The sequence below is a fragment of the Procambarus clarkii genome, chromosome 21 (assembly GCF_040958095.1).
Source record: "Procambarus clarkii isolate CNS0578487 chromosome 21, FALCON_Pclarkii_2.0, whole genome shotgun sequence".
NCBI lineage: Eukaryota > Metazoa > Arthropoda > Malacostraca > Decapoda > Cambaridae > Procambarus > Procambarus clarkii.
Window position 1 is genome coordinate 25,602,207 of NC_091170.1, and position 20,617 is coordinate 25,622,823.

Here is a 20,617-nt window from a genome sequence, read left to right on the forward strand (position 1 = left end):
TTGGTGCCACAGTCACTTTGAATCTCCCTGGGAAATCCGTATTGAGTGAAGATCTTCAATAGATGTTTGATAACCGTAGCAGCCGTGATGTTCTTCACTGGAACTGCTATGGGAAATCTGGTGGTAGGACACAGGATGGTTAGGATGTAGGCGTTACCTGAACTGGTCCGAGGTAAAGGACCGACACAGTCTATTATGAGTCTGTGGAAAGGTTCCGCAGGCACCTGTATGGGAATCAGTGGTGCTCTGGGAATGGAGACGTTCGGTTTGCCTGCCATCTGACATGTATGACACTGTTTTACGTACTGTTTGACGTTATTTACCATACCTGGCCAGTAGTAGTCTTGGCGAATCCCATGGTAAGTCTTGTTGAAGCCGTAGTGGGAGAATGCTCCATGGGCCAGGTGTAGAATAGTGGGCCGCAGGCTGGTGGGAATCACAAGTTGTTCGGTGTTGGCCCAATCGTCCTCCTCCTTCAGTTTACTGGGTCTATATCTGCGGTAGAGCAAGTCGTTCTCTAGGAAGAACCCAGGAATACTGTCGGGTTGAGTCTCAGCCTGGAAAAACAATGGTGTTAAAGTAAGATCTTCCCTCTGCAACTTACGGAACTCCAACTTGGTCAGATGCGGGGGTAGTTTCTGAGGGTCTTGAGGGACAGCGGTGGCAGTAGAGTCAGCTGGCTGTGGACGTGCGGCTTGTGCACGGGTGGTCACGAGAACCGGAGGAGAAACTTCATCACTCTCTTGAACCTCTGCTGGAACATACTCAAGAATAGGGTTACTTGGCACAGAGTTACACACCTGGGGTTTGTCCATGACGATCAGGTTGGTCGGTTGCAGGTCTTCTGCCAAGTCGTTGCCTAGGAGAAGTTGCACTCCAGGCATGGGAAAAGGCTTTTCCCTGACGGCGACTTGGACTTCCCCGTTCACGTAGGGACAATCCAGGTGGACTCTGGCGAGAGGGTATGGAGTAGTAGCAGTGAGGTCAGTGATGAAGACTGTTTCCCCGGTGTAGACTATGTTGGGCACAGCCGACTTCAAGATGATTGATTGTAGAGCCGCTGTGTCCCTCAAGATCTTCAATTTGAAACGTCCCTCCGGATTTGAACCGTTGGCAGAGACAGTTCCAGTATACAGGTGGTTACTGAAAAGAGAAAGATCATTAACATCAACACCAACATTCATCACAGGCTTACCGGACTTAGGAGGAGTTGGTTTGGGTCGTTGTTGGTCAGTGGTTCCCTTGTATTGAGACTTACCACACTTGTCTATGGTATGTCCATAGAGTCTACAATACTTGCAGTACAGTTGTGAACCAGCTTGATCGGGGCTCACCTTCTCGTAACTGTACCACGACTTCTTACTGGAGGATGGTTCAGGTGTCAGCCGGTGGATGAGGCTGTAAGTGTCAGCCGACTTAGCACACTTCAGGTAGTCGGTTTCTTCTTTATCTGCTAAGTAGAGGCGGACAGGAGGCGGCACACGTCTCAAGAATTCTTCAACAAGCATCAGGTTGACGAGTTCTGTAAAAGTAGAGACATGTGCTGCTTCCAACCATTTCATGAAATACCTCCGTTTCGTGTTAGCAAACTCGAGGAAGGTAGTGGTACTTGCCTTCAGGTGGTCACGGAATTTCCTTCTATAACTTTCGGTGGAAAGTAGGTAGGCGTCTAACACTGCTTGTTTCAGAGTGTAGTAGTCATTCTCAGACGCCAAAGTACTGAGTGTGACTGCAGCTCTACCTGTAAGATGGACTCTGAGAAGTGTTGCCCATTGGTCGACAGGCCAACTGAGTTGATTAGCAAGGGTTTCAAAGGTGGTAAAGAACACATCAACTTCTGCTTCTACAAAGGATGGCATTAACTTACTTGCATGTGATATATTAAAACTGACGGGAAGATTGGCAGTAGCTTGTTGGCGTTGAGTGAAGTGTGAAGTTTCCAAGGAGATTTCGCGTTGACGACACTCTAGAGCCAGAGTCGCTTGTTGCTTGTCATGTTCGCGTTGCATCTCCAACTCGCGTCGTTTGGTTTCAAGCTGTACTCGTTCCCGCTCCTGGAGTAGTGCAACCTCACGTTCTTGTTCGTCTCTCCTCAAGGCAGCTTCACGTTCTCTGAGGGTGATTTCTCGTTCTTGTTCTTCCCTCCTCAAAGCAGCTTCGCGTTCTTGTTCTTCTCTTCGTATGGCAGCTGCTTCTCTTTGCTGCTCACGTTCAATCTTGGCCAGCTCTAGTTTAAGTTTCATCGTTGCCAAGTCAGTTTTCTCTGCAATATAGTAAGTTTCATGAGTGTCAGAGTCTATCTTACCTTGCTCTAAATAGTAATCCAGCAACAGGTTGTGTAGGTCATTTTTGTTGGCTTGGTAGGGAACTTCTAGTTGATACTCATGTGCAAGAGTTTGTAGTTCAGTCCTCTTGGCACGACTTAAAGTCCCTATTTCACCTGCTGGATTTGCACGGAAAGTTTGGAGACGAAACATGGTGAAATTAGCAAATAAAGGTACACGAATGTTCAGTAGTGAAATGTCAGAAACAGGACAACGTGGCAACTGGTACCTATCCTGTGTGATCTTTAACAATTAACGTTAAGTGAAAGATATTAAATGATTAAATTAAATCAAGGGCGCAGGAAATCTTGTACCCGGTACTCATGTAAGAGAATAAGGGCAAGAAAATCCTACTAACAAATGAAACAAAGTTTCGAAAACAAATGAAACAGTTAAATGCTTCAAAAGTAAAATTGGTAGTCCAAGGATGTAGGCATACCTTGCCAAGTCTCTATAGGACATAAAGCAAGTTTTTCCCACTGAATTTAATATGATACTTACAGAATTAGCGAACTTTTGTGCTCTGAAAAAATAAGCTAATTCCCTACCGTTGTATGTATCATCATCTCTGACTGACGTGTAGGGGTGCGAGGTGTCAACTGGTGACGAGAACTGCTGCTGAGGTCCCAATTCAGCAACTAAAGTTCGAGCTAGAGGAACTATGGCCCTCTTTGTCCTCCTACAGTCAGATTGCAGAAGATTGGGTACTCTTGACCCGGGGCAGACCACAGTACCAGGGTACCAATATGATGATCTGTCAGAATGAGAAATATTCAAGGGACATAGATGGTAAATACGAGTAATAACAAGGAGGGAGAGATGACCAATTAAGAGTATGACTGAGGCCTACAGTCACCACGTAATCCAAAGTTGTCTCACCTTCACTATATGTTACTCTCGTAATGCACAATACACCGCACCTTATAAAAAATGAAATTGAATGAAAAATAGTAAAGCTACGTTAACAGAGTTAAATACGCTTACCATAAATTACCACTTGGCACCAGTACCTGAGTGAGGCTCCTAGGACAGGCCCCCATATAACTTGTGACGGTAACGCGTTGGTGTTCGGCTGTTTAAGGCTAGGGGTATGGCCTCGTCACATAGTTATAAAAAAATAGAAAAACTGGAACTTCGTCTGTGGTAAGGTAAGGAGAAGACACACAAAACACAAGTAAACTTTAACAATGAAATTTTAATTACGTTAAATAAATCAAAACATGAAAATATGGACAAACAAATATGTATAATAAAATCAATGAATCAAAATAATAAGAATACTTAAATGACACAATGAAAGTTACGTTAAGGCAAAATAACAAGAAGTGCAATACAACAGTAAGTGGGAGGTGCTGGAATATTGGCTTAAAGCCACCACCTCTCTCAGTACACTCTAGAGTCTAGCTGGGAGGTGTGCTGGCTACGAAAGCACGGAACATTCTGAAGACTGATGTTGGGGCGACCCCAGACATCGGGTAGTATTGGGGGGCGAGTGCAGGTGCAGCCAGACCGGCGACCAATCAGCGGAGCCGTAGCGATCAACGGGTAGTTTGGTGATTTGGGTCCGAACAGGTGGCGGGCTGCATACGTTTCTGCTCACCCTTGCAAGCCTTGCTGGTGTTGTTGTCGTTGTTGGACATTTCTTCCATAGTCTTTTTATATAATTGTGAAGACGTAATTTTGGAGGGAAGAGCAGGCTCAATCTCTTGAAGGAGATTATCGTCACAATATATATATATATATATATATATATATATATATATGTCGTACCTAGTAGCCAGAACTCACTTCTCAGCCTACTATGCAAGGCCCGATTTGCCTAATAAGCCAAGTTTTCATGAATTAATGTTTTTTCGTCTACCTAACCTACCTAACCTAACCTAACCTAGCTTTTTTTGGCTACCTAACCTAACCTTACCTATATATATAGGTTAGGTTAGGTTAGGTAGGGTTGGTTAGGTTCGGTCATATATCTACGTTAATTTTAACTCCAATAAAAAAAAATTGACCTCATACATAGTGAAAAGGGTAGCTTTATCATTTCATAAGAAAAAAATTATAGTAAATATATTAATTCAGGAAAACTTGGCTTATTAGGCAAATCGGGCCTTGAATAGTAGGCTGAGAAGTGAGTTCTGGCTACTAGGTACGACATATATATATATATATATATGCGAACAAGCCTGAATGGTCCCCAGGACTATATGCGAATGAAAACTCACACCCCAGAAGTGACTCGAACCCATACTCCCAGGAGCAACGCAACTGGTAACTACAGGGTGCCTTAATCCACTTGACCATCACGGCCGTCAAAAGGAAGTGATAGCCAAGGCTATTTGAGCCACTTCCCCGACGGCAACTCGGATGGTAATCTTGGGCATAGCATTTCACCAAATCACCTCATTCTTTGGGGCACACGTGAGGAACACAAATGCGAACAAGCCTGAATGGTCCCCAGGACTATATGCGAATGAAAACTCACACCCCAGAAGTGACTCGAACCCATACTCCCAGGAGCAATGCAACTGGTAACTACAGGGCGCCTTAATCCACTTGACCATCACGGCCGTCAAAAGGAAGTGATAGCCAAGGCTATTTGAGCCACTTCCCCGACGGCAACTCGGATGGTAATCTTGGTCATAGCAATTCACCAAATCACCTCATTCTTTGGGGCACACGTGAGGAACACAAATGCGAACAAGCCTGAATGGTCCCCAGGACTATACAGTATGCGAATGAAAACTCACACCCCAGAAGTGACTCGAACCCATACTCCCAGGAGCAACGCAACTGGTAACTACAGGGCGCCTTAATCCACTTGACCATCACGGCCGTCAAAAGGAAGTGATAGCCAAGGCTATTTGAGCCACTTCCCCGACGGCAACTCGGATGGTAATCTTGGGCATAGCATTTCACCAAATCACCTCATTCTTTGGGGCACACGTGAGGAACACAAATGCGAACAAGCCTGAATGGTCCCCAGGACTATACAGTATGCGAATGAAAACTCACACCCCAGAAGTGACTCGAACCCATACTCCCAGGAGCAACGCAACTGGTAACTACAGGGCGCCTTAATCCACTTGACCATCATGGCCGTCAAAAGGAAGTGATAGCCAAGGCTATTTGAGCCACTTCCCCGACGGCAACTCGGATGGTAATCTTGGTCATAGCAATTCACCAAATCACCTCATTCTTTGGGGCACACGTGAGGAACACAAATGCGAACAAGCCTGAATGGTCCCCAGGACTATACAGTATGCGAATGAAAACTCACACCCCAGAAGTGACTCGAACCCATACTCCCAGGAGCAACGCAACTGGTAACTACAGGGCGCCTTAATCCACTTGACCATCACGGCCGTCAAAAGGAAGTGATAGCCAAGGCTATTTGAGCCACTTCCCCGATGGCAACTCGGATGGTAATCTTGGGCATAGCATTTCACCAAATCACCTCATTCTTTGGGGCACACGTGAGGAACACAAATGCGAACAAGCCTGAATGGTCCCCAGGACTTGTTCGCATTTGTGTTCCTCACGTGTGCCCCAAAGAATGAGGTGATTTGGTGAATTGCTATGACCAAGATTACCATCCGAGTTGCCGTCGGGGAAGTGGCTCAAATAGCCTTGGCTATCACTTCCTTTTGACGGCCGTGATGGTCAAGTGGATTAAGGCGCCCTGTAGTTACCAGTTGCGTTGCTCCTGGGAGTATGGGTTCGAGTCACTTCTGGGGTGTGAGTTTTCATTCGCATACTGTATAGTCCTGGGGACCATTCAGGCTTGTTCGCATTTGTGTTCCTCACGTGTGCCCCAAAGAATGAGGTGATTTGGCGAAATGCTATGCCCAAGATTACCATCCGAGTTGCCGTCGGGGAAGTGGCTCAAATAGCCTTGGCTATCACTTCCTTTTGACGGCCGTGATGGTCAAGTGGATTAAGGCGCCCTGTAGTTACCAGTTGCGTTGCTCCTGGGAGTATGGGTTCGAGTCACTTCTGGGGTGTGAGTTTTCATTCGCATACTGTATAGTCCTGGGGACCATTCAGGCTTGTTCGCATTTGTGTTCCTCACGTGTGCCCCAAAGAATGAGGTGATTTGGTGAAATGCTATGCCCAAGATTATCATCCGAGTTGCCGTCGGGGAAGTGGCTCAAATAGCCTTGGCTATCACTTCCTTTTGACGGCCGTGATGGTCAAGTGGATTAAGGCGCCCTGTAGTTACCAGTTGCGTTGCTCATGGGAGTATGGGTTCGAGTCACTTCTGGGGTGTGAGTTTTCATTCGCATATAGTCCTGGGGACCATTCAGGCTTGTTCGCATTTGTGTTCCTCACGTGTGCCCCAAAGAATGAGGTGATTTGGTGAAATGCTATGCCCAAGATTACCATCCGAGTTGCCGTCGGGGAAGTGGCTCAAATAGCCTTGGCTATCACTTCCTTTTGACGGCCGTGATGGTCAAGTGGATTAAGGCGCCCTGTAGTTACCAGTTGCGTTGCTCCTGGGAGTATGGGTTCGAGTCACTTCTGGGGTGTGAGTTTTCATTCGCATACTGTATAGTCCTGGGGACCATTCAGGCTTGTTCGCATTTGTGTTCCTCACGTGTGCCCCAAAGAATGAGGTGATTTGGTGAAATGCTATGCCCAAGATTACCATCCGAGTTGCCGTCGGGGAAGTGGCTCAAATAGCCTTGGCTATCACTTCCTTTTGACGGCCGTGATGGTCAAGTGGATTAAGGCGCCCTGTAGTTACCAGTTGCGTTGCTCCTGGGAGTATGGGTTCGAGTCACTTCTGGGGTGTGAGTTTTCATTCGCATACTGTATAGTCCTGGGGACCATTCAGGCTTGTTCGCATTTGTGTTCCTCACGTGTGCCCCAAAGAATGAGGTGATTTGGTGAAATGCTATGCCCAAGATTATCATCCGAGTTGCCGTCGGGGAAGTGGCTCAAATAGCCTTGGCTATCACTTCCTTTTGACGGCCGTGATGGTCAAGTGGATTAAGGCGCCCTGTAGTTACCAGTTGCGTTGCTCATGGGAGTATGGGTTCGAGTCACTTCTGGGGTGTGAGTTTTCATTCGCATATAGTCCTGGGGACCATTCAGGCTTGTTCGCATTTGTGTTCCTCACGTGTGCCCCAAAGAATGAGGTGATTTGGTGAAATGCTATGCCCAAGATTACCATCCGAGTTGCCGTCGGGGAAGTGGCTCAAATAGCCTTGGCTATCACTTCCTTTTGACGGCCGTGATGGTCAAGTGGATTAAGGCGCCCTGTAGTTACCAGTTGCGTTGCTCCTGGGAGTATGGGTTCGAGTCACTTCTGGGGTGTGAGTTTTCATTTTCATATATATATATATATATATATATATATATATATATATATATATATATATATATATATATATATATATATATATATAAAAGTATCTCCATGTTTTATTCACTAACTGTACAACTAATCTTTTATGGTGCCCAAAGAGCATAGTGGCTACCCTCTACACAGCATGACAAGTCATGCAGACCACGCCACCTCTGTCACCGAAATGGCTCCTCCCAACATACTCCTTTCCCTGTTATTACACTAATACACACATTATATATAAGTATCTACATTTGTGTTCACCATAGCGAACCACTAAGCTGTTATGTTAATTGCAGACAACAGGTGGCCACACAGAGTCAGCAGACAACGCTACCTCCCTCCGCATTACTCCTCCCACAAAGCGATAATTATCACCAGAATTCTGCTTAATATTATCACAATCCTGGTCACTTTTATCACAGTCACGGGGTCTTCTGAAATACTGCCATTGCTAAATAATAGCAGTTACATATTTATTTTGACATTTTTAGGCAATGCTGTGGTCACAAGCTGAACAGCAGTGCTGTTAGTTCATGCTACGTGCGCCAGCCTTGGTTACTCACACAGTACTTGGGCTGTCACTCCCGAGAGTATTGCCCACAATTTTTTTAAACACTGGTGAGCACTAGCCCCAAAGCCACTGCCAACAGACGAGGCAGCCAACACACATCGAGTGATGAGAAGGAAAGTGTTATATCAATGAACCCCAAGAAAACAGGTGAAGAGCAACTAGCTCAGGGACACCAAGGGTCAAACCCAGCAATCGAGAGAGTGGCCAAAGAAGCTGCCCCGAAGATACCAGAACAGCTACCAGGAGGAAGAGAAAGGAACGCAATCCGAGAATTCCATATAAGGCCCAGCCAAGTTCGAACCCGGGACAGGACCAACTAGGACTTCTGATCACCAGGAACCTGACCCCTATGAGCTGGGAAAAGAGCCAGACCCTTGGCTAGCAGATCAGCTGGAAACCCACACCAAACAGTCGTACAGGTATGCCTAGACCCGAAGACCTAGCAGACGAAAACGGGCCACCACGCCCAGAGACAAACGCATAAAACGTGAGTTTCCTTCTTTTATTATTGTTTTTTCTACCACAGATGTGGCCACACATTTACAATACTAACCACCATATATATATTTTCTTCAGTCCTCCATGGACATGGTGAGAAATCTGTTAAACATATAGTCCAGGGATCTATTGAACAATCAACCACAGAAGGTGATGTAGTACTTTTAAAATGCTAATCTAACCTGCAGACATAAATACATAGATACGCAGAATTATGTCTACCCTACATAAAGTGTTCGATGTGTCCTTTACATGGTGTCATTAATGTGCATTTACAGAGGTGAAATACAAGGTGCCAGATCAACCCAAAAGGGAGACAATGGAAGAGTAAACATGTCTCCCCACAACAAAACTGAACCAAGTCCAAATCCAGATGGATAGGAACATGCCAATATGTGTCCCTGAGATCCAGGGAAGCATCCAAGCACCTGGATCGAGAATGAGCCAGACCAGCAACAACAGGGTCATCCGAAAAGGAAGGTCGAACTCACTCCAAGATGACCTGATGGATGGATGAGGAGGATGCCCACCCTCCCAGACCCAAGCCCCACAAAAGGAGGAAGGGCCACCCAATGCCACCAAAGGCCATAATAAGGACTCAAAGAACCAACAAATCGTGGGACCAGGCATTGGCAAAAGAGTGAGCCATCGCTGGACGATCCACAACAGGGCCAATGCGAACCCCGAGATGCCGACCCTCGTAAATAGCGAACACTACGCCGACCAGACGAAGAAGGCATCGGGGAGCACACCTACTCATAAACTGGCACCAGAGACCTATCCAGACCAATGAGGCCTGAGCCGTGACACAGCCATTCTGGGAGGGCCGGGAGCTGAGTCCCTTCTGCACTTTGCATATCCAGGCAGATCTGACCGCAGCTGCTGCCTCCCAAGTGTTGATGTCAATGTTCAGCTGCTTGAGGTCGCATTTGCAGGCATCTTTGAAATTTGCATTTACATTTAATTTATAAAAGTGTTTACTCATATCCTTTATCAACCTTGTTTATTTTTAAGTGTTAGCTCCATTAAACTTAAATTATACTATATTAAGTTGTTTTTCTGAATTACCTCTTAGTATTTCTAGTCTGTTATTAATGTAAATTAACTTCAGTACTAATGCTAGAAATGCTGACCTCATAATGTAATCAGTCTATGCCTGTCATCATTAAGTATCACCTTTTTATTGTATTCATCTGTTATTTTTCTTGCACTTTTCAGTTTTTGTTAGCTTACTTCTTTTTTAGTATTAAGTGTTTATGCCTTTATACCTTAAAATAATTTTTTTTTTACAAATTATTTAAGGTTTTTCCAAAAACACTTTGCATAATAGTGGTTTCATTAGTTTGTGTAACATATGTACCTACAATGGTACATTACTCTTATGTTCTTTGTACACATTCTATTGAATAAAAATGTTAATTTGAATTTGTAAAACCTCCAAGGAAGTGAGCTGCAGCGCTCCTGGTGGCTCATACAGTAAATTGACCTGAATTTGAAGGGTTTGGGCCTTCCATGTGTTTATAATCCTGTGGGTGAAAAAGCATCTCCTGTGCTACAGGAGATGCTTTTTTAGGAGTTTTAGTCCTACACTGTGACTTGTTGAGCTTGAAAACGTTGCTCCTTGTCTGTGTTACATCTGACCTTTTGAAGACGTTGTCCGGATCAACATCCTTCAAATTGTTAAGTATTTTTAACGTTTCGATGAGGTCAGCCCAATCATTTCTGGTCTGCATTGTTGTTAGCTCTGTGGCCTTCATCCCTCCTACATCCAATTCTCTGTCTTGGTATGAGAGAATTAGCTCTGGAATTATTTTTGTTGCCCGCTGTTGAACTTTCTCCAATGAAGCTATGTCTTTCTGAAGATGAGGCCTCCATGCCTGGATGCAATAATCTAGGTGGGGGCACAGCAAAGATTTATACAATTGAATGACTACCTTCTTTCCCTTAAAAGTCAAAAGTACGCTTGATTATTCCTAGGGTTTGGTTATGTTTTTTTTACTCCTGCTCCCACTTGTGCAACTTTCAGAGAGTGATAGATTCTAATGCCATGGTCCTTATCTTCATCAACCTGCTGCAAGGTAATGCTGTTAATTTGCTAGTTGTGACATGGATTGTTATGCCCCACATGCAAAGTTTTGCATTAATTAACATTAAAAGGCAATTGCTGGTGTTCTGACCATTTGTGGAGTTTATGTAGATCTCTTTGTAAGGCCTCAATAAATTTTCACTTCCCACTTTACCATAAATCCTAGTGTCATCTGCAAATTGGATATGGTTTGTAATATTCTCATATGTGTCAATGACATATATGACAAAATGGTTGACCCCAAAATGGACCCATGCAGTACTTAACTCACCACATTTCTTCCCATTTAACACGACCGTTTTTTTTTAACCATTGTTTTATCCATTCTAGCATTCAACCATTTATCCCAAGTGCCTGTAATTTTCTTGCTAGTCTTTCATGTGGTACCTTATCAAAAGTTTTAGCAAAGTCCATGTAAACTACATCTATCAGGAGTCCTCTGTCTGAAAGGCCTTACCGTTTCCAAAGTAATAATATTACAATAATAGTAAACAAAGTAATAATAGTATTCCCATAATAGATGGGGCAGGTCATTTCAGACACAGGACAATTCACCTTAGATTGTTTTCTGTTTAGGCCATATATATTGTTATGCTAGCATGTATTAGTTCAAGTTAGGCAGTATTGGGCTCGGGTGAGTTGAGTTGGATTGAGTTAGTTTAGGCTATGTAGGTTTCAAAATCAGTTGGCAAATCATCTTACGTATGATGTGACTTGCATCCATTATAGTATTCTTCCATTTGTCCCAAGTGCCTGTAATTTCCATGCTAGTATCAAGTGGTACCTTATCAAAAGCGTTAGCAAAGTCCATGTAAACTACATCTACCAGGAGTCCTCTGTCTGAAAGGCCTTACCGTTTCCAAAGAAATAACATTCCAATAATAAACAAAGTAATAATAGTATTCCAGTAATAGATGGGGCAGGTCGTTTCAGACACAGGACAATTCACCTTAGATTGTTTTCTGTTACTTAATACATGCTAGCATAACAAGTTGTTATGCTAGCATGTATTACCTTAAGTTAGGCAGTACTGGGCTCGGGTGAGTTGAGTTGAGTTAGTTTAGGCTATTAAGTTACAAAATCAGTTGGAGAATCGTCTTGTGTACGATGTGACTTGCATCCCAATAGATGTGGGATCACTTTAGTCACTCTTGTATCAATTGTAGGTTACACATATATGAACGAGTTTGGGGTGCTTGCAAATTGGAGCTGCCTTGTATATGTCACTACTTAATACACTAGTCACTAAGCCTTAGGGTAGTGCCAGACACTGTAATTCCGCCGACACCGTCTCGATGCCTAAAGACAAAATTTAACAAAAACTATCAAGTTACCTTTGACCTCAAGCAATAAGTGTGTCTGGCGTCGTATCAGTCTGGCTCGTTCACGAGGAATGGTGGCAGAATTGAGACACAATGGTCACAAATCGTATCACGTGTTCCGAATGTCTCCAGGCAACGCAGGTGTCCAAATGTCCACCTGTTGTAAAGATTCTTCTTTAAGGTCCGTGCAGCTTGCGTAAAGGATTCCTCCTGCCGATGACGGCACAGCGATGATGTTGGGAGACGAGTCACAATGGCACATCACTGTTTATTCTGCAAGACTTGGAAGTTTGTTGTTGTTTTCAGCTGCTGCATGGACGATGACTGAACAAGATGTGTTTTATTGAGGACTGGACGTCATGTTTCTTCTCCTTCATGCCACGTGCAGATGTTGTGTTCATGGAGTCAGCTGATCATTGTTGTTGTTGTTGAAGGCAGGGGTGCCAGATCTAAATTGCTAAAAGTAGCGAGTTGACGATCTAAAAGTAGCGAATTTCAGATTTCAGATTCAGATGTTTATTCAGGTAACGTACATACACACAAGGGGTGATACAAATATTGATGGATTTATAGATAGAGCTAGTACATACAATGCCTAAAGTACATACAATGCTAGTACATACAATGCCTAATGCCTAAATGCCTATTACGCAAAGCGTTTCAGGCAGGAAAAACACTAAAGACTAAAACTTAAAACTAATTATACTATACTAATACTAATACTAATTGATACTATACTAAATACTAAATATATACTAATACTAATTGAGATTAAAGTATAAAATGTGTTGAGAAAATATAAAAATATAAAATGGGGAACATGGCAGAAAACAGCAAAAATACAATTTGGTCGACAAACAGCATTGTTTAAAAATAACAGATATGGGTTGACATTATATGGGTAAAGTAGGTTACAGCCGGGAGCTAATAAGGTAGAGCTTAGGTTTTATCTGAAACTGGTTGAGAGAGGTACAGTCTGTAACATGATTGCTAGTTTAGTTCAATTATTATGCACCACATACCCATCTTGTGGGAGGTAGTGGAAAGGGTTACAGAGGCACATAATGGGCTCAGGGACTGAACCCCACAATTCATTTAGCTAAGCAAGTTACAATCTTGATGAGCTAGTTACAAAATTCAATATAAGTCATCACATCAACAATGGGTTCGAGATCGACCTCAAGTACAGGTTCTAAATTAAGCAACTGACATATGTGGAGAGCTAGTGTCAAAATTTATATGTTTGTCCTACACACCGCCCCCCATCCAGTGGGCAGCGGTGGATAGGTTACAATCACTTAGTTACTACCTACAGTTAGCAAACTGGGGATATTTGGCTAAAATTTCTGGTAGCAGATCATTTTGAATGAAGTATTGACACATCGCTGGAACATTGGTTATAGAATTGTCTCTAAATTCACGTATCTTTTCGCACTCCATCACATAGTGACGGAGGGTGTGCAAATAATTTTGTTGACACAGTTTACATTTGGTCAGGTCTACATCAGCAGATAATGAGAATTCCCAGAGAAACTTGTAACCGAGTCTAAGCCGACCAGTAGTAACATCTAGAAGTCTGCTGATTTTATTGGATGATCCATAGATGTGTGGCTCCTCTTGCATGATAGTATGATGATAGATGGAATTACTGGTGTCAATTTCACTTTGCCTCAGATCTACAAGATCTTGTTGAAGTTCTCGGTGTACTGCTGCTCTCAGATTGCTCATTGACAATCCAAGGTTACACTCAACGGCTCCTTTAAAGGCAGATTCTTTGGCTAACTTATCAGCTCTATCATGCATTCGGAGGCCAACATGAGATGGAGACCACATGAAATGGACTCTGTTACCATCCTTAATAATTTTGTTGTATTTGTGTCTAGCTTCGGACACGAGCATGTTACAGTTATGTCTTAATGAGTTGAGAGCATTTAAGGATGATAAGGTGCACTTACAATTAATGTATCAAGTTTTGAGACTTGTACACATTTCAGTACAAGGATCAAGGCAAATAGTTCAGTCTGAAGGGTAGAGGCCCAGTTGTTTATACGGACTCCCCACTCAAAGTATAGGCCATCGCCCATTGTCAGGACAACTGCACTTCCAGCTGCACCCATGGTGCGGTGTAGGGAACCATCAGTGTATATAATTTGGGAGAGAGAATGCTCTGTGGACAGAGCATCAATATGGCTTAAGGCGTTGAGCTTTGCCTCAAGACGAAGCTTGGGCTGATCTCTAATTTGCTTCTTGGGTGGAAAGGGAGGGATTAAAACTGGAAAGGGTGTAACCTCCCACGGTGCAGGAAAGTGCCGTTGTTGTTTCTCTTGGTACAAATCATGAACTCCATACATTCTGAGTTGAGTTCCAGTTTTTGTTATCCATTTGGAACAATGCTGATCTTCAATAAAGAAATTCTGGAGGGCTTCTGTGCAAGGATTAGAATGAGTTAGCCTAAGCATTTTTATACCAATTTGACAGTTAATTTCAGTAACACGATCAACAACGCTCAGAATATTAAGTTCCTTTCTCATATTAAGTATCTTTGTGGTACGAGGGCACCCAAGGATTATCCTCAAGGCTTCGTTCTGCAATTTTTCAAACCCTCCAAGCTTTCTTTCGGGCATCAAGACAAGCAGAGGTGCAGCATAATCCACTAAAGATCTGATGTATGCAAAGTACATCATTTTGACAATTCTGGCATTGGCACCATAGCCTGAGTGATAACCTGCAACAGCCTTGAGAGCTCGGAGCCTCTCTTTAAACTGACGACAGAGTCTGAATACAACAGGACCATACAGTGGCACCTCAAGGCCAAGGTATTTGAATCTGTTTACATAGTCAAGCTGGGAGCCATCAGACAGTTGCATCTTGCGAACAGCTCCTCCCTGCCTGGGTGGGCGCCGATTTAGTATCTTTGTTTTCTCTGCTGAGATAATTAAACCTAGGTCCTGACATGAGTCTAATACAGAGTTAAGAGTGTTCTGCGTGTTAGCATACCCAGTGGTGTGTATCATTATATCATCAGCATAGCTAATGATGTGGACGTTGGGTTTGCTCGGTATAGAGTTTAACAGCGTGTTTATTAAGATATTAAATAAGGTAGGACTGAGGACACCACCCTGCGGGGTACCTAGTTCAAAGTCTCTTGTTACACTCCTATGCCCCTGGAAAAATACAGATGACTTCCTGTTGGATAAGTAACCCCTGATCCAACAAAGAAGCCGACCACCAATATTCATTCTTGCAAGCTCACTCAAGATAACATGTCTATTTGCAATATCAAAGGCAGACTTAAGATCTAGGAAGGTGGTATATGACTTTTCAGTGTGCAGGGTTAGGAAGGTGATGATGCAATGATGCACACTCCTTCCATGCATGAAGCTATATATCTGGGGGGATAGCATGGTTCTTATTCTATGGAGGAGACGGTTTAGGACCATTCTCTTGAATGTTTTGCAAATGCAGCTAGTAGGGGAAATTGGGCGGAAAGCATTCTCTTGATTTGGCTTGAAAATTGGAATGATTATACTGTTGGTCCAAGAGTTAGGAAGCTCCCCAGTAACATAGCTCATATTATACAGCTCAAGCAGGGGATTCCCTGGTACTAAAGGGAGCAGACGCAATATGTCATAAGTGATACCATCTTCACCGGGGGATGTGGCTTTGCCTTTGTTTAGGGCCGCGAGTAATTCAAACTCAGTAAATGGCACGTTGCATTCATCTTCCTTGTAGAGCATGAAGTCAACGAGCCTTTCTCGATCTCCGTAACCAGCATTTAATCTGAACTGTATGTCTGGGGGAAGATTATTGAAGCTAGAGGTGGTTGCCCAAGCATCGACTAACTCGTTTGGTCTGTGTAGAGGGTGAGGGTGTGCTACTTGGCCGATCTTATCGCCTTGAATTCTTTTAATATCCTTCCATGCCTGGCTGAGGGGGGTGTGAGAGTTGAGACTGTTAACAAAAGTTTCCCAGTTATCTTGCCTGAGCTCTGTCATGCGCTCCCTCGCCTTGGCTAGGGCTTTCTGAAAGAGCTTGAGCATTGCCGGCGTACGTGTTTCCCTATATGCAAGCCCAACTCGTCTGGCAGTGCGTTTCAAAGTACGCAGTTTGGGGTCATTGTAATAGGCATGGCGTTTATTATCTTTCATATCGTTCCGACTATTGGATGATGCAGGGGGCTGACCTAAAGGGTCAGCAAACATCTGAATGCTCTGTACTAGATCGTCGTTAAATGTCTGGACTGTGGAGGGATCATAAGTGCTGTACCACTCTGACACATGAGCAACAAAGTCTTCACGTCGAGTAGGAGGAACACTGAGCCGTTTGCGTTTGAAAGTCCCACCGGGCAGGATGGTATTTCCTATACATAGAGTAGTCAATCTAGGGTGATGATCTGACAACAAATCTGTTACAATAGATGATGTGCACCAGACGTGAGAGACGTTGAAACCAACACAGAGGTCTAGAATGCCTCCACAAATATGCGTGGGTTCAAGGTCACCCACAATTTGCACATCTTGGTGACTATTTAGTAGCGACAGCAGTTGATTCCCGTTACCGTTACTGAAGCAAGAGTCACCAATGTCCTTGTGTCTAGCATTGTAGTCACCAAGAATGATGGTTGGCTCTGCTTGAGCGCAGGCCGGAAGATCAATATAATTTAACTTGCCTGCTGGAGCATATAGATTAAATACATTGAGAACAGAGTTGCCCACATAGATCCTCACTCCATGATACTGTTGACCGGCAGTTTGTTTTTCTGGCAGAAGTTGATGGGGTAGGGATTGTTTGATGTATATAATGCAAGAGTTACTGGATCTGAGGTTGTAAGAAACAAATGAGGGCAATTTCGAGGGTGAGGATCTTGCGGGAACTCTGCACTCCTGGAGACATACAATATCGATGTGTTCAGTTGTTACTTTGTGATGTAAATCTGAGAACCTTTTTTTGAGGGATGCAATGTTCCAGCTTAGGACGGATAACTTAGTTAATTGACATGATTGGGAAGGTCATTCGACATTCTGGGTCCCTTGATTTGTAGAGCAATTCTGGTTTGAATAAGTCGTACTCTTGGAATATCAAAAAGGTATTTGTTTCTGGTGTGGTGCTCATGGGTCCTGTTACAACCTTCAATGAAGCATTTAAGGTCAGGATTGGCATTACAGTTCAGCGTTTGGGAAGGAATCCACAGGAGACAAACTCTGACTCCATCATCCTTCCCATATTGGTCTCCGAATGCATGATAGAACTGATGAGTTAGCCAAGACTTGAAATTGAAATTGAAATAAGTTTATTGAGGTAAAATACACACAAAGGGATGAGGTAGCTCAAGCTATTGAGCTCAAGCTCAAGCTATCAAGGAACTAGGGGGATCTCATGTTATGTCAAAAGTACTATACCTGCCGAGATAACGGAATCCCTCAGAGATATAGAGGTATTGAAAGTATTAGCTTGCGGATACAATTAAAGGACCGAGAGTTAAATTTCATTAATCTATACATCTCTGATAGCTCCCTTGATTTAAGATACTTGCCAGATTCCTTCTTTTCTGAAGATACACTTGTGGTAGGGGATTTTAATGCCAGACATCCAGCTTTAGGATCAAGGGGTAAAGCAAATAGAAATGGTTGCAGATGGTACCAGTTTTTGCAGGAACATGAAGATGTTCAACTGCTGGGCGAGCCCTCTCCTACTCATTTGAGGGGAGAGAGATTAGATTATGCTTGTTTGATAAATGCTGAGGGTATAGAGGGGAATTGTCTTACTGTGGATGAAATGCTAAGTGATCATTTTGCATTACAAATACAGCTTAAACTAGATGAAAAGCATGCCTGCCTTCAGAGGAAAAGATTAAAGTTTAATGAGGGAGAACTAAGGGGTCTTGTTGGCCATATTAACTCTTGGTATGATACTTATAAGCCAGTTTCGGCAGAAGCATTTTATGAAGATTTAATTAAGGAGGTAGATGTATTTAATGCAACATTGAACCGGAAAACATCTAGTATAAAAAGCATCCCCCCAGAAAAGAAAATTATACGCATGACAAGATGCTTAAGGGGTGGACATTAACATGTCCATATTATTAGTATGTTAGACATTAGTATGCTTAACTCGATTCATACAGCTCTTGATAAAAATGAGTTCCCTGTTGGGTTATTTGTGGACCTGCGTAAAGCTTTCGATACTGTCAACCACCAAAACCTTCTTCTTAAACTACATCATTATGGAGTCAGAGGACACTCCCTGCAATACCTCAAATCCTTCCTTACTGACAGGCTCCAGTATGTTTCTATGAATAATACAATTTCTCCCACACTACCCATCAACATTGGTGTTCCTCAGGGCAGCATACTTGGCCCTCTCCTCTTTCTCATCTACATTAATGACCTTCCAAATGCCTCCCAACACCTCAAACCAATTCTATTTGCTGACGACACAACCTTCATTTACTCCAGTCCTGACCCCCTTGCTCTAAATGCCACAGTAAATACTGAGCTAAATAAAGACCATCTTTGGCTAACTGCCAACAAACTCACCCTTAACATTGACAAAACTTTCTATATTCTGTTTGGCAATAAATCCTCTAATCAAATAAATCTCAAAATAAACAATACCCAAGTTGGTAACAAATTAGATGGCAAATTCCTTGGCATTCTCATTGACCACAAGCTGAATTTCCAGGGACACATTATAAATATATCAAAAAAAGTTTCAAAAACTGTTGGCATTCTTTCTAAGATCAGATATTATTTACCCCGCCCTGCCCTGACTCTATTACTCTCTCATCTATCCATATCTCAACTATGGTATTTGTGCTTGGGGCTCTACTACCCAAAATCATTTACGTCCTCTAATTACTCAACACAAAGCTGCTATTAGGACAATATCCAACTCTAACCCCAGACATCACTCGGTACCCCGACTCAAATCTCTGAAGATGTTAGACATTAAGTCACTGCACATTCTCTCATGTGTATTACATATATAAAACGCTAAACTGTAATGCCAATCCTGACCTCAAAAGCTTCATAGAAGGTTGTAACAGAACCCATGAGCACCACACCAGAAATAAATACAGTTTTGATATTCCTAGAGTACGACTTAATCAAACTAGAAATGCTCTACAAATCAAGGGGCCTAGAATGTGGAATGACCTTCCCAACCATGTTAAAGACTGTACCTCTCTCAACCAGTTTAAGATAAAAACGAAGCTATACCTAATAAATTCCCTGTAACCTACCTTACCCCTCTATTGCCTGGATCCACCCGCCGCAGAGGATAATGTTGTGTACCCTGCGTGCGCGGTGACCAGGTCTATGGGACTTATATGTAAGGGCAGCCCTGTGCTTGCCAAGGTGGTAATATAAATCCCGAGGACACGAGGAACTTTCCGAGTGGTGAAAACCAAGTGGACCTCACGGACACATTCATGGCCCGACTCGATGACATGGCCGAGGACATTATGGAGAGCCTGCCACCGCCACCTACCGAGAGTAGTGGGGAGGTGGAGGAGAACACTGTTGAGCCTCGGCCAATAGCATCTGACCAAGGTCTGGATGCCTCCTTGAGTGAGTTACAGAAAGCTGACCCCAGTCTTGCAGATTGTCATGATGCAGCTGTCTCTATGGAGGAAATTGTAGACGCAGCAACTGGGTACTACTACAATGATCGGATTTTGATGAGAAAATGGAGACCACAGAGACCCTTGTCAAATGAGTGGGAGGTAGTCCACCAGGTTATGTTGCCGACCTGCTATAGAGAAAGAGTTTTGGCAGCTGCTCATGATGATCCTATGGGGGGACATCAAGGTATTAATATTACGTATCACAAAATCTTAAAGTATTTTATCTGGCCCAAGCTGAAAAGCGATGTGGCAAAATTTTGTATTGCATGTATTGTGTGCCAACTTGTTGGGAAACCAAACCAGACTCCACCTAAAGCTCCTCTAAGGCCTATTGTCGTGCTGGAGGAACCATTTTATCATGTGGTAATGGACTGTGTTGGTCCATTACCCAGAACTAAGTCTGGTAATATTTACCTAATCACGATGATGTGTATCACGACTCATTACCCAGAGGCTTTTGCTTTAAGGAACATCCGAGCAAAGACTGTTGTTGCTCGTATGTTGCAATTTTTTTCCACTTTTGGACTGCCTCGGGTTGTGCAAACTGACAATGGTACTAACTTTAAGTCTGATATTTTTGAACAATTTTGTAAGGACCATGGAATAACTCATAAGGTTTCCAGCCCATACCATCCACAGAGTCAGGGGGTAATAGAATGTTTCCATCTAACTCTGAAGCAGATGTTAAAGACATCGTGCGAGAGTTCCCACACCTTCTGGGATGAGAATTTACCATATGTTTTGTTTGCGACTCGAGAGGGATTACAAAGTTCACTGGGTTGTTCTCCTTTTGAGTTGGTCTTTGGCCATAAAGTTCGTGGACCCTTGCAAATGTTACAGGA

General features: G+C 43.3%; 1 protein-coding gene across 2 annotated transcripts in view; it reads right to left on the reverse strand.

Annotated features, from left to right (window-relative positions):
- Positions 1-12,602, reverse strand: part of LOC123760569 (metalloendopeptidase OMA1, mitochondrial) — a 250,307-nt gene extending 237,705 nt beyond the window's left edge. Inside the window, exon 1 of one of the 2 annotated variants that reach the window (XM_045746252.2) lies at positions 12,164-12,602. The gene's annotated coding sequence lies outside the window, so the exon portion shown is untranslated. The remainder of the gene's footprint in view (positions 1-12,163) is intronic. The other variant, XM_069328218.1, reaches the window with a different exon arrangement.
- Between the last annotated feature and the right edge of the window lie 8,015 nt (positions 12,603-20,617).